Source organism: Dendropsophus ebraccatus, chromosome 12, assembly GCF_027789765.1.
Source record: "Dendropsophus ebraccatus isolate aDenEbr1 chromosome 12, aDenEbr1.pat, whole genome shotgun sequence".
Taxonomy (NCBI): domain Eukaryota; kingdom Metazoa; phylum Chordata; class Amphibia; order Anura; family Hylidae; genus Dendropsophus; species Dendropsophus ebraccatus.
In genome coordinates this window covers 64,162,785-64,178,453 of record NC_091465.1, presented here as the reverse complement: position 1 = coordinate 64,178,453, position 15,669 = coordinate 64,162,785, and the positions used below count along the sequence as shown (strand labels likewise).

The 15,669-nt window shown below is 44.3% G+C and overlaps 1 long non-coding RNA gene across 1 annotated transcript; it reads left to right on the top strand.

The window, feature by feature from the left end:
- The first annotated feature begins 9,871 nt into the window (after positions 1–9,871).
- Positions 9,872–15,071, top strand: LOC138769749 (uncharacterized). Its single transcript, XR_011359303.1, has 5 exons — positions 9,872–10,814; positions 11,321–11,423; positions 12,745–12,986; positions 14,448–14,545; positions 14,750–15,071. It is a non-coding gene; the product is annotated as an uncharacterized lncRNA (long non-coding RNA).
- Positions 15,072–15,669: the final 598 nt, after the last annotated feature.

Sequence of the window (15,669 nt, the reverse complement as noted above, 5' to 3'; positions counted from 1 at the left end):
TGTGTAGCTGCAGGGCATTGGTGGTGCAGCTATCCTGGCCACACATGCAGGTCTACATTCTATACAAGATGGGAAAGCCACTCTTGAAAGGTTTGTTGCCAAAGCTGTTCAACATAATATGCAGTTTATCCGGCCAAAACAGAATAGGTGATTTCCCCCCCACCCCCACCCCAACAAAACAATATTTGCCACTGCTACTGTCATCAGCATTTCATATGTCATCCTTCAAGAGCATAGAGCTGCATGTGTCCAGGTTAAATAAACAAGAGGGAGATATTGTGTCATGTCATGCCAATCCAAAACTGCATATACTTACCTGCCTTTGCTGCTCCCAGCTTATCTGGCATTAAGCCCCTATTCCACGGGTCGTTAAGAGGAGCAAACGAGCACTCTCAGCGCTCGTTTGCTTCTCGTTCCCCGCTTGCTGCCGCCGCTATTCAACCCGGCAGCAGCGAGCGGGAGGGGCGGCGGGGAGCTGTGGGGGGGCTGCCCTGGTGATCGCTGATCGTCCGGGCAGCCCATAGCATACAGCAGCGTCTGCTGCCGATGCTCCTATTCAACGGAGCACCGGCAGCAGATCGCTGCTATATCAGTCGCTTGTTTTTCAACATGTTGAAAAACAAGCAACTGCAACGATCAGCCGACATGAACGATGTCGGCTGATCGTTGCACTCTATTCCACGGGACGATTCAGCCGAATACGGACGATATTCGTTCCATGGAATAGAGCCTTTAGCCTCAGTGACAGTACACTCATCCAGTCAGAATTTACGATGGCACAGTGCACAGATAAGCAGAACAGGAGTCAGTAAACCGGGTAACAGAGAATAAGGTGGGATATATCACACAGAGATGGATATGTCCCCCTGCTTTAAAAAAACTCACCCCATTTAGTCAAGATGCCTCAATCCATGTGGCCAGAAACCTCCTCCCCATGTAGACAGATAACTCCCACCATGTAGTCAAGAGGGCTCCTTCTATGTAGCCAGATGACAACTCTACTCTGTAATCAGATATCTTCAAACCGTGTAGTAAAAACACCTCATAATATTTGTGAATAATAAATGCCCATTTAGTGAAATACCTCCTTTTATGTAGGTAGATACCTCTGCATATAGGTAAATACCTATTCATGTAGCCAGATACATGATGAGGAGGTGAAGGGGGTGAGAGGACAAGATGATGTGGAGTTAGACAAAAAGGGGATGGGGTTTAGAGGAGAAGATAATGGGGGGCATAGAGGATGTGATTAAGGGGAGAGAGGAAATGATGAGGGACAATACTTTGGAGGACATGATGGGGGAAAGTGGAGGAGAGGATGGGAGTAAAAGAAGATATTCGGGAAGAGAGAAGGAGATGGTGTGGGGCAGAGAAGAGGTGATAATGGGGGGCAGAGGGGACAAGATGAGGGGGAGATAGAAGGTGATGATGGGGGTGCCAGAGGAGGTGAGGGGATAATGCTGGTGGATAAAGCATCGGGTGTCGTGAGCGGAGGTAAGAGAACCAGGGCGGAAATGACTGATGGTGCATAGAACTCCCCCGTCCATGGCTGTGACAGGAGTGGAATGTGCTGGGCCGGGAGATGGGGAAGACCCGTTGGCAAGGACCACCAGCCAGAAGCAGGCCCAGCAGCCGTGGATGCCTCGGCTGCCCCATCTCCAGCCCCACCACATTCCACTCCTGTCAATGCCCAGTCCAGGGGAATCACATGCATCACGGCTCATTGTTGGGCCAACCTTTGGTAAGCTGCCCATCACCTCTCAGGTTATACTACTCTCACAACCCCACACGCTTAATCAAACCCCATCACCAGCTAACTGCCAACCAGGATAGTGATACCGCCGTTCTAGAATTCAGCTGCTGCAGGGGGACATTGTGCAGGTGACCATGGTGTTACGCATATCCCCCAGACTGTCTGCATCTTTCTCCCGGCACCATCTCCTGGTCCCCAAAAACTTGCTGCAGGCATGCTGATGGGGGCAGCTATGTGAGAGCTGCCGTATTTACAGGTGGCTGAACAATTATGCTTGATAGTAGTGTCCTGTCACTGGAAGGCATACTTAATTCGGTTTCCCGACCTCCGGCGTACCCCCTCTACCAGTGGAACTGAACATCTGGAGTCCGCGTACTGCATTTAGACTAACACTAACCTACTCCACGACAGTTAGCATAATCAAAATGCCTAAGGTCATATATTGGCTTTTTCCCCATTACAACATTAAGTCCACAAAAAAATATATATATCACTAAAGAGGAGAGACCACCGTAGGTCAGAAAAAATATATTAAAACTTAGCTTTTATTGATATAAAAGTAAAAGAGGTACGTACCTCAAAAACCGCACACTACTAACACATGTACAAAAATACAGGTGCTACACACAGTGAGCAAGGCAGTATGTGGTAACTGACTGAAATATGCTGGATGTCTGAATGGTGGGAAAGGACAAAGGGAGGTGCGCCCTTATCTCCTAGGTTCAGACTTTCTCTGCCTTTTGGGGTTGCCCACCTCCTTAATAGGGTGGCCCCAACCACGTAGACAGACCCTGCTCTAATTAAAGTGCCCAGGAAAAAATAATAAAATAGACAAACAAAAAGGTGTATTGTGTCCCGAAATAATAACACTCCACACTACAACAATCTATGTACAAAAATATATACAAAACTGTATGGATCGGTAATCCATCAAACCATGATACTGCTTATTCATAAACGATCATCTATCATTGTTCCAACGCGTTTCCCCTGAGAAAAGATACCCCAGGTTCATCAGGGAACATTATTTGTAAAGCGCTAAGAAAAAGCTCCAGAAGCGTATATGGCAAATGTGCTTTTAGAGGTTAGTACCCCATAAACCAAAAAGGTAAATGTCAGGATGGTATCTTTGCAGAGCATTATGCGCCCCTCGGCTCGTGCAGTGCGGCCGAGAAGGCGCTGATATTCTTGTCTTCTGTTTCTGTGTTTTTGTTTGCAATGTGTGAACACTGGTTTATATGTTGAGAGACACACCCAACTTCACCTGCTGAGTTCTGTCTGGCCATGTCTGGGTTAATCTGTGTTTTGGTTCTGCTGTGACTGACAGGTCATCTTGCCAGTGGATCTGTTTTGTTCTCAGGTGTCTGTGATTGGAGATCAGGGGGATGGTCCAATTATGTTCTGGATCAGAACCCTGGCCTCCTATATAACTACCTCAGTCTCTGCACTCAGGGCTGGTTATTGACTTAGTCTCTGCCTGCTTGTGGATTCTGATTCTTTGCATCTCCTGACTACTGCTTTGTATCTCTGACCTCCCTTGCTTGCTGCCTGCCCCTGATCATATTGCCTGTTTTCTGATTTCGCCTTTGGATCCTGATTTTGTACTTTTGCTGCCCAACTGTTGTGACCCGGATTGTGGACTTTTCTTCATTGTGTTTGTCTGTCTGTTTTGTATTTGTGTCCCACCTAGCCAGTGCAGGGACTGCCGCCCAGTTGCTCGCCGCTATCTTAGGGCGGATAGTGGCAAGTAGGTAGAGGACAGTGGGCGGGGCTGAGCTTAGGGCTCACTGTCTTGTCTTGTTGTCTGGTTCCTAACAGTAAATAAATAAATATGTGAAAGATAGACCGATATGGATTGTCAGCCGATAATGTATAGGTGTTGCCACCCCTATATTAGATTTATAGTTCACTAAACATCATATGGTCACAGTGGACCCAATATAGGTGCAGTGTCCGACCACAGAGCCACTAGGGGCCCTGAACATGAGAAATAGTCAAATGAAAACATGGTCCAGTGGATACAGGAGACCACATATATCCGTAGGGTAGTAAAGTAACTTAGCTTTTGATGGTCACGGTTGGGGGAGCTGGTGTTGATACACAATAAGACTCCAGTATCCCCTATATGGACAAGAATAAGGGTGGCACCTAAACATAAACACATACAAGAAAGGTGGTCAGGGCCCCATGCGCTAAGGATGCAGAAGTATAACAGGCAAAAGAAGCATAGTATACGATACCTATGACGGCCGGCTGACAATAGATCCGGACGCTGCCTGTGTGGTGTGCCGGGCCCCTATATATATGTCCGCACCGCTATAAGTTCCGGACACGTGAGATATCACGTGACCGGAGTGACGCGGCGGCAAGTCACTGGAACGCATAATGCGCTCCAGCGTGACCAGGGCGTGCCACGTGACCATGCGCATACCTGATTGTGCGCGTCTACTATGGAGCGCACAATGCGTTCCATCTGACCATCCAGATTATACACCTTTTTGTTTGTCTATTTTATTATTTTTTCTTGGGCACTTTAATTAGAGCAGGGTCTGTCTACGTGGTTGGGGCCACCCTATTAAGGAGGTGGGCAACCCCAAAAGGCAGGGAAAGTCTGAACCTAGGAGATAAGGGCGCACCTCCCTTTGTCCTTTCCCACCATTCAGACATCCAGCATATTTCAGTCAGTTACCACATACTGCCTTGCTCACTGTGTGTAGCACCTGTATTTTTGTACATGTGTTAGTAGTGTGCGGTTTTTGAGGTACGTACCTCTTTTACTTTTATATTAATAAAAGCTAAGTTTTAATATATTTTTTCTGACCTACGGTGGTCTCTCCTCTTCAGTGATATATAATTTGTAAATACCACTGGGTCACACCCACCCGAGGTTCACAGACCCTATATATTTTTTTCTGTGTTTTGGAATTTGTTCGGTTTTTCCGTTACACTGTTATAACAGTGTGCTATATATCATTTGTAGTGGCATGGCAGGATTTCTATCCAGTTGTCCTAACATCGACAACTGGACAGAAGAGGCACAGGAGGTATTCTCTGACAAAGATATTACTATTGTAAGTGGGGCTACACCTACCCTTAGTGGGACCTTCAAGGATCTTGAATATAGATATAAAGAAAATATCAGATCCTGGTGGGAGGTCAAGTCATTAGAAAGTTACATCGCAAATAACATTGTACCCAGAGGTCTTCATATTAGTATAACCCCTGCTGAAAGATCTCAGACTACGGAATTAATGAGTAAATGGGAACAGGAGGCCACGATTAGCTCCCTCAGATTCATGAGCCTGTTGCTGGAGGAGGAACGCAAGACACTCACCAGCACCACCCAAAAACTCCAGGAGACCCTTAACGTGGCACTTAAACTCAAAGGAGAACAGGAATTCCCTAAAAAGGAGTTGGACCTACAGAACAAGGTCGAGAAGTTCAAATATACCCTTAAAGAGAGGAAACATCGCCAGTTTGTAAAGGACTTAAACGAGTTCAAAGAAAATAAAGCATACTCCTTTAATAACAACCCCAACCGGGGAGGCTCCGATACCGATCTATCATCTTCGGAAGCTGATAACTCGGATTCTGACCGCCAGCAGAAAAAGAAGTCCAGTAAACGCTCCCCATATCCAACTAGGTACAGAGGCAGGGGCTCATGGAGTGCCCCACGTGGAAGAGGAGGATACCAAGGCAACAGAGGGTACAATCATGCCTCTTACTCTTCCTATCAACCAGCTTCTTTGCCGCCCTCATCAGGCCAGCAAACTTTTTTGGAGCGGGGCCCCATGTCATCCACACAGGGTTAGCAGGGGGCACACATCATGGAACCGAGGTGGGAACAGCACAGAAACCAGATAATCAGATCATTAATCTCTCCACACATACTCTCACAACAGGGGAAATACAACTATTACGGAAGGGTCTATCATTTATCCCCACCAATAGGATTGATGTGTTCGGATGGGTTAAGGATTTACATCTGTTTGCACGCTCTTTGAAGTGGAAAAAATTCTTTCTTTCAAAAAACCTGCGCATACATGAAAATACAGGGCTGGATCAAACGTACTTCAATGGGATTCAAATTCTTACATCCCTTCTGGAAGAACAAAATCATACTCCGGGTATGGGCCCATATTCAGACTGTAGAAATAAGAGTACTAAGATGCCTCCGGTAGGTAATGAGGATAGTATTGATGTATTTGTACAGGTAGTTACCCAAGCCATTGAGGATCTACAATCATGCCCCGGCCGGGTACATCCGAATCTCACAGCAGATGAATGTAGTGCTCTCACATCCCTGGAAAAGGAGAAGTCCATCATTATAAAACCCTCTGACAAGGGGGAAAACCTTGTCATCATGGACTCCACCCAATACAGCAATATGTGTCTAACGGTACTGAAGGATAAAGCAAACTATGCGATTTTGAGATCGAATCCGACCTCTAGGTTCCAGAAGGAGCTAAAAACCATCCTGGATGAAGCCCTACAATGTGGACTCATAGATAAAAATGAATTTGCATTCATGTTTCCCACAAGTCCTCAGATCTCTACTTTTTATGGCCTCCCTAAGGTCCATAAAGGCCTCCATCCGCTTAAATGTCGCCCCATTGTCTCTGGTGTAAATAACTTGACCCAAAACGTGGGTGTATATCTATATAGATCGTATTTTGAGATCATTCGTGACATCACTTCCCTCGTATATACGAGATACCACGGATCTCCTACTTAGGATACAGGACATAATATTGGAAGAACATTACCTCCTGTGCTCTGTGGATGTTGAAGCTTTGTATAGCTCCATCCCTCACCATCTGGGCATACAGGCGGTCGCCCACTTTTTGAGAAGTAGAAGTATCCATGATATACCACACAATGAATTGATGCTTAAACTATTGGAGTTTGTTCTCACAAAAAATTTCTTTGTCTTTTCATCTCAGATCTTCCACCAGCTCAGGGGCACAGCTATGGGTGCCCCAGTGGCGCCCACCTATGCCAACTTGTTCCTGGGCTGGTGGGAGGAGACACTGGTGTTTGGAGAGTCCATGCAGAAGTACCATGACATGATTGTTTTCTGGGGCAGGTATATAGATGACTGCCTGGTCATCTGGTCCGGCTCACGCCAGGAATTTGAGGAGTTCATGGGAGCACTTAACATCAACATAGGCATGCGTTTTACCTTTGAGGTGGAAACCGATAAGCTATGTTTCCTGGATGTCCCCCTTGAACGGGGGGCTGGTGGCCAAATCGTCACATCAGTATACCGTAAGCCCACAGCAGGCAATAGCCTGCTTAGATGGGAAAGCCACCACCCAGCCCCCTTACGCCAAGGGATTCCGAAGGGACAATATTTAAGAGCAAGGCGCAATTGCTCGTTCCTCGATTGCTTCAAACAGGAGTCCCGGACTTTGAAGGAGAGGTTTCTTGATAGGGGCTACCCCATGAACACTCTCAGGAGGGCCTACCAGGATGCCCTCTGTAGGGATAGGAACCAACTGTTAACACCCCAAACCAGGCAGGATCTTCCCCAGAAAACTAGGATCATAGGTACTTTTGACTCGTCGGCCCAACAAGTGAGAGACATAATTACGCAATTTTGGCCCATCCTATCAGACCCCATCACATCCCAACTGATAGATAACAGACCAATGATAACGTATAGACGGGGTAGGAACCTTGGGGATAGGTTAGTGCACAGCTACTACTCCCCTCCATCTTCTACAATGTGGCTCAGACAACCCAAACCAGTTGGCACCTTTAGATGCGGTACATGTAAAGCCTGCAGATTTGTACTTACCATCAACACCTTCAGTGACTGATTCAGGGGACCAACGTACTTACAAAAACAGGGAATTAGCAAATTGCAAAACTGAGCACGTTGTCTATATGGCCACTTGTCCCTGCGGACTGAGGTACGTAGGAAAAACAAAGCGTGAGTTCCGACGCCGTATTTTAGAGCATGTGGGAGACATTACTCATGAGAGGGAAAAACCTGTTGCGACTCATATGCGCCAGGTTTACCCTAACAACCCCTGGGACATCAAATTCCAAGTAATAGAGGTCATCCGCCCATCACCTCGGGGTGGTGACATCGATAGAAGACTAACACAAAAGGAGACACAGTGGATTTATAGACTGCGTACAGTCAACCCACTGGGTCTTTAATGAAGCCCTCTCGTTTGTCTCTTTTATTTGATCTGCCATGCCCTTCACTTTATTTTTTTCAGCCTCGTTGTTGCCACTTACTAATGTTACCAAATATACTAATCAGTCAGTTTTATTTATACTTTACTTCACAAACATCATTTGGAGCATCATGTGCGACACCTGGATATAGGAGATATACCTATGTATCATGCTTCTTTGATGGGCGGGCTTTAGATGCGCTTTTCTGACCCTCATTTATCTGGATGGTCAGATGGAACGCATTGTGCGCTCCATAGTAGACGCACACAATCAGGTATGCGCACGGTCACGTGGCACGCCCTGCTCACGCAGAAGCGCATTATGCGTTCCAGTGACTTGCCGCCGCGTCACTCCGGTCACGTGATATTTCACGTGTCTGGAACTTATAGCGGTGCGGACATATATATAGGGGCCCGGCACACCACACAGGCAGCGTCCGGATCTATTGTCAGCCGGCCGTCATAGGTATCGTATACTATGCTTCTTTTGCCTGTTATACTTCTGCATCCTTAGCGCATGGGGCCCTGACCACCTTTCTTGTATGTGTTTATGTTTAGGTGCCACCCTTAATCTTGTCCATATAGGGGATACTGGAGTCTTATTGTGTATCAACACCAGCTCCCCCAACCGTGACCATCAAAAGCTAAGTTACTTTACTACCCTACGGATATATGTGGTCTCCTGTATCCACTGGACCATGTTTTCATTTGACTATTTCTCATGTTGAGGGCCCCTAGTGGCTCTGTGGTCGGACACTGCACCTATATTGGGTCCGCTGTGACCATATGATGTTTAGTGAACTATAAATCTAATATAGGGGTGGCAACACCTATACATTATCGGCTGACAATCCATATCGGTCTATCTTTTACATATTTATTTATTTACCTTTTTGGTTTATGGGGTACTAACCTCTAAAAGCACATTTGCCATATACGCTTCTGGAGCTTTTTCTTAGCTCTTTACAAATAATGTTCCCTGATGAACCTGGGGTATCTTTTCTCAGGGGAAACGCGTTGGAACAATGATAGATGATCGTTTAGGAATAAGCGGTATCATGGTTTGATGGATTACCAATCCATACAGTTTTGTATATATTTTTGTACATAGATTGTTGTAGTGTGGAGTGTTATTATTTCGGGACACAATACACCTTTTTGTTTGTCTATTTTATTATTTTTTCCTGGGCACTTTAATTAGAGCAGGGTCTGTCTACGTGGTTGGGGCCACCCTATTAAGGAGGTGGGCAACCCCAAAAGGCAGGGAAAGTCTGAACCTAGGAGATAAGGGCGCACCTCCCTTTGTCCTTTCCCACCATTCAGACATCCAGCATATTTCAGTCAGTTACCACATACTGCCTTGCTCACTGTGTGTAGCACCTGTATTTTTGTACATGTGTTAGTAGTGTGCGGTTTTTGAGGTACGTACCTCTTTTACTTTTATATCAATAAAAGCTAAGTTTTAATATATTTTTTCTGACCTACGGTGGTCTCTCCTCTTCAGTGATATATAATTAGTAAACACCCACCCAGGGTTCACAGACCCTATATATTTTTTTCTGTATTTTGGAATTTGCACCAAAAAAAATAGGAACAAAAAATTGCTACGTTCTTTACCCATGGGATGATTGTCATGTTAAATAAATTAGCGTTATTGACTATAACCTGTGGGGTTTAGTTTTTTGTTACAAAGGGATACAGACTGCAACAGAGAAAAGGGGCTTGCGTTAAACAGGTTTTATAAATGTTAAGCAAATCAAATATATGGCTGCTTTCCTGAGATAACTTGAACACTATTTAATTTTTTTTTCTTTTTCTTTTTTTTTCTGTTGTATGTCTTCTGTACTATTCCACCTGACTTTTCTGTCATTCAACACAGTTTTTTAGCCACAGGCGAGAGCTATGCATCCCTGCACTTCCAATTCCGAGTTGGTGTAACAACCATCTCGCGAATTGTGAGGTGTACATGCGTCGTCATCTGGCAGAAATTGCAGCCCAGGGTGATGCCGAGCCCATCCGAGGAGACTTGGCGGCAGGTTGCAGCAGGCTTTCAGACTGTTGCTAATTTCCCACACTGCCTAGGTGCAGTCGATGGCAAACATGTCAGGGTGCAACAGCCACCGCACTCAGGATCACGTTTTTATAATTATAAAAAATATTTTTCAGTGGTCCTGATGGCAGTGGCTGATGCAAACTGCAAATTTGTTGCCATCGATGTTGGCGCCTATGGCAGTACTGGGGATTCTCGGGTGTGCAAACATCACAGATTGGGCTGCAAATTCTCCAAACGGGCGATCAGCTCCCAGCAGCCGAACCTTTGCCTGGGTCCACAGATCCAGTACCGTTTGTGATGATATCGGATGAAGCATTTCCGCTATTACCAAACCTGCTGCGCCCATATCCACGAAGGGAACTGGATACCAGGAAAATAATTTTTAATTTTCGGCTGGCCAGAGCACGTAGAGTTGTGGAATGAACCTTTGGGATCATGAGTAGTCAGTGGAGGGTCCTGGGTACTACAATCAAATTGGATGTGAGAACAGTTGACAACATTATCAAGGCTTGCTGTGTTCTCCACAATTATGCTTGTCCTGAAACAACTGATAAGATAATGGAGAACCAGCAAGCCACTATTGATAATGTTGTCAACTGGGATTTTCCATCTCCATCCAATTTGGGAGTAGCTATTCGGGATCGTTACGCTGACTGCTTCATGTCCCCTGAAGGTGCAATATGCCTGTGTTGGTGATGAGTAGCCGCTCCTGCACAACGGGGCCCAGGAACATCTCATGATAATGGCAACTAACATCGTCCTATCAAGCATCATACTGTCTTGCAAAACTAAAAATTGACTACCATCAATTTCAACTAAGGTAATAATATACGTTAATAACACTTTGTACATTATAATTAGATAAATGAAATGATTAATATACAAGGGTCATATTCATCAGATTTTAGTGTGTGTTTGCAATTAAATCACACACAAGTACAACATAAAATGTGTGTATATTTTGTTTTAGGGGTTCAAATTGGCAACATTTTCTGTGACCCTCAAGTCTATACATAGTGTTATCTTTAAACCGCCATCATCAGAAATAATTCATTGCCACCACTCAACCACAAATACCTTAGTAAATAATTGCCTTTACGCTACTATAATCCATGTTTGTCCACTAATAAACTAACCTTGTTAATTCTGAAATCTAGAAATGTAGCCACGACACACATATTGTTTGTAAACATTTTATTATTCAAAAATATAAACTTTGCTGTACAATAGGCCATTTTACACCTTACAAAGTATAAATATTGGTTGTCATGTATTGTTAATATACAGCTGCAAAAAAATGTTATTTTTTCCTGTAATTGTCAACAGGTTACATTCTTCTTGTATCGGGGAAAAAAAAAAAAAAAAGATGTGGAAATTGCACAAAATATCCTTTGGTCACATAGAAAAATACAAGCTCCTATAAAAACAGGTAAACAGATTTTACAACAGAAAACATACATTGCTAAAGGCCATAGGGGTATATTATAAAAGATATGTTTGTTACCAATCAACCATTGTGTTAATCAGCGCTCTTGCCATAATGTGGTCTTTAATGGCCATGCACATATGCAACCATGTTCTATACTCCATTGTAGGCTTGCCCACATTCTTTAATCAATGTAAGGACTAAGGGTCCTATTTAAGGGGTCGAGGAGGGCCCGATCAACAATGTAAAAGAGCAGGGATTTGCTAGATCGCCCCTCGTTTACTGGGCCTATTTCACAGCCGATGATCATTGAGCGAGGGCTGCATGGACATTGTTCCCAATGTCCTTGCAGCCCTTGCAGGAATACCATACCTGGTTGCAGGGCTTGTCCTCCGCTCCGTCTCCTACCCGGGTCCCGCGCGCTCTATCTTCTGAATGGCCGGTCAGCTGACAGGCCACACTCCCAATCACAGGCCGTGGCGGTTCCGGCATGTGATTGGCTGAGCGCTCCGTCAGCTGACCGGCCATTCAGAAGGGACCTGGGGATGAACACAGCGCGGAGAAGAAGCCCTGCAGTCAGGTAATGTATTCTGCTGCTGCTGCTTCTTTTCAAATCGTCGGTAGCCCCCCGCACACCGCTATTCAACCGCAGCGATGCGCGATGGGGGAACAATGATTTTAGGTCTGGCCCTAAATGAACTATTAGCCAATGACACGATCATTGGCTGATCGTTATCTCTATTTCACTGAACGATAATCGGCAGAATCAGGACAAATGAGCCCAATCCGGCCGATTATCATTACTGTGGAATAGGGCCCTTAGCAAGGGCTTACAGTTAAGGGATCAAGGAAAGTGAGAAACTCTACTATACAGTCTGGAACAAGGTAGAAGTGAGGCTTGAACACAGAACTACTTAAGGAGGCAAGAGCTGAAGATAAAACTAAGGATTTGCAGCAAACATTCCTGAGGGTACAGCTAATACAACCTATACCATACCATTTAACATTTGCAAGAGTATGGGTCAACAGTAAACTTGAAAGATTACACAAAGCACTCTTAAAAAAAATGGTAACTGTACAGCATGGGAGTATAGTGTTTAAACATTGTGAGACTAGAAAATTGCTCCATTTTTTAAAAATATGTAAACAAGTAACCCCAACACTGTCTGACCACCACTTTCCATATTTTTTGGAATTTTTTTTATTAAAATTCACTAACAAAAGCCATCCACCTTAGTAGACAATAACCATTGTGGCAACACTATATGGTAATCGTTATTATCTTCATAACCATTCCCATTAAAGCTTAAACTATGTCCAATAGGTCCTCCAAACATCAATGTTATCTGAAGGGGGCAGAACATGGTGAATAGAAAGAGCTACAAAAGATCACTCCAAATGCTCTTACATTTGGCTCAAGATGGGACCCGTCCTCTTGGTGGAGAGGGAAGGTGTCAGCTGTTATTCCCACGCTTAACCTGGTCAATCACCTAAAGCAATATTTTCATTTTGCTACATTTGATCCTCCAGAACATGGTACCCTGAGACAAATATTGCCGCACAAAGGTAAAGGCAAAATATTATGCAATAAATTGAAGTAAGTCCAAAGGCCACATAGAATGTCGGTTGACCACATTCTTTATTGGGCTTAGGACTTATTACCCGAGCAAGAATGCACTGTAGTCAATGTAAAGGCCCTATTCCACGGGTCGTTTAGAGGAGCAATATCCAACGATATTCGTCCCGTGGAATAGAGTGCAACGATCAGCCAACATCGTTCATATCGGCTGATCCTTGCAGTCGCTTGTTTTTCAACATGTTGAAAAACAAGCGACTGATATAGCAGCGATCTGCTGCCGTCGCTCCGTTGAATAGGACCGTCGGCAGCAGATGCTGCTATATCCTATGGGCTGCCCGGACGATCAGCGATCCCCCGGGCAGCCCCCCCAGCAGCTCCCCGCCGCCCCTCCCGCACTCACCCGCTCGCTGACGCCGCGTTGAATAGCGGCGGCAGCGAGCGGGGAACGAGGAGCAAACGAGCGCTAATAGCGCTCGTTTGCTCCTACAAACGACTCGTGGAATAGGGGCATTAGTTTCAGGGTCCAGTAGATAAGGGCTGGAGAAAAAATTTCTGCATAGGGTACGGATCCGTTTCCTGCTGTGGGGGAAAGCCAGGTGACACATTCCTCAGAATTATTGTCAATAGGATTGTGGTATTTATACCTTGGGGGGGGGGGGGGGGGGTTAAATGTAAAGTGCCAACATAAAAACAATAAAAACTTATTTGCTCTATCCTATGTGGTTCTTGCATAAAGGAATTTGCTCCACAGTGAAAACAATATACATAAAAGTACAACAGTTAAAATATACTGCAGTGCAAAATGAGGCTGGTTTAACACACAGTATATTGCTAGCAATATTTGGTCCTCATGTCAAGTACTCATAGCCAAAAAAAGCATGAGTTATGGTAAAATATTGAAACCCAATGTTCATATAATGTTGAAATTGAGTGGATATTCACCATGTAAGGCCAAATAGCTGCTGTAATGTTTTTACAATGACCATGCCATTTGAATCTTGCAAATAAATAACCGTTATATGACGAATTTATATGATGAATTTATACAGTATGTGAACAGAGGTTTTTTTTTTTTACCATCCACTCAGGCTTTTGGATGCAATGCGGCCGTGACATGAGGGCCACATACTGCCACAAATATCATGTGTGTCAACCCAGACAAAGTGTGTATGACATATATGGCACATAATTTTGCATGAAAATGTGCACGTTTACTGTTGGAAACACATATTTCTACTGTGTATTACCTAAGAGAGCATTTCAAAAATGGGGGTAATGCATTGCCGGGGAATTAGTGTCTTGACGATGTCCTACTTCTGTACTTGCAGTGGAGTAGGTATTCTGGGTCAGTGGAGTGGAGGTTGTATTAGGTGTATTTAGTAAACTTAAGAAGCTTTGCTGGGATGAAACCCCTGACCTCATTAATCTTTCTTCTTGAGATTCTACAGGTTGGCTTAAGATGTCTGTTGGTGTGCTATGGCCACTATGTGCAATGTTTGTGCTTGGAGGATGATGATAAAAATGTGGATATCGGAAACCACTTTGGGTAAGATTTGGGCGAAAGATATTTTTTAAACCAATGATAATATCACCGTTTTCCGGAATAGGATGTGGGCTCTTATAAAACCTCATCATCTCTATGATAGCAGGCACACAAACCCATTGCGTGCTGCTAAGCTAGAGCCGATCTGATCCCAGTGGTCCTCATTTTCTACACGTTGGATTAATTCGAGTGTCTCTCTTTCCACAGCACGGGGTATACTTTTTCTGGAAGTAGACCTGCCCTTGATGTATTTGACCGTGGTAACCTTGCAACACTCTCAGGATGTTGGCTCCCAGCGGGGATGGAAACATTAGATGGTCCAGCAATCGGCTCCTGGGAAACTGCTACCTCACTTGCAGAGCCAGATGAACTTAGCTGCACATCCTCCCCCTCCATCTCAGTGGGAGCTATGTTGCCTTCTGTCCTGTTTGGGCAAAACAGTTATATTACTATATGTGTACTTCACTTATATTGGCAAATAATACAGTTATTAAAAACAATGTGCACCTATTGCTCTTTAAAAATCTAATAGTGTTCTGCTTATTTTTAAACTAACTTGTGACCTTACATTCATTGCTTGAAATTTTTTTGTTTGTTAGGTGTATACGCACATTATTCATAAACATATTTGGTAATGGGTCAACACCAACCATAACCATAGAGTTGAAAATGGCAAAGTGCAAATAATTGCTTTTATAATGTCACATAGTAGATAATTTGGTACACCATAAACTGACAAAAATTAAGCTGATGTGTGACCTTACAAATCCCCTGCAGAAGGTAAAAATTGAATCCATCAACATTAACTCAGTCCTTGGATACTGTTAGGCAAGTAGCTACCCACAAATATGTTACTTTCCAAACAACCACTATGACTTGTACTGTACAGAACAACGTTGGTCTCGTGTTCGTGTGGCACAATGTTAATTTTGATGCTGGTAGACAAAGTAATTTCAATCCTCGGGAAATCACTATCTACAGCACACATGCCCTGAGATAGTTTTAGAATGGAGACTTTTTGGGGGGTAAAACAAAAGCATACGCAGCCCTAGTGTTCATATGAATAAGTTAGTAGTACAGGAGGCAGGCAAATAGGGTATACATATTCATTAGTAATGAATGATGGT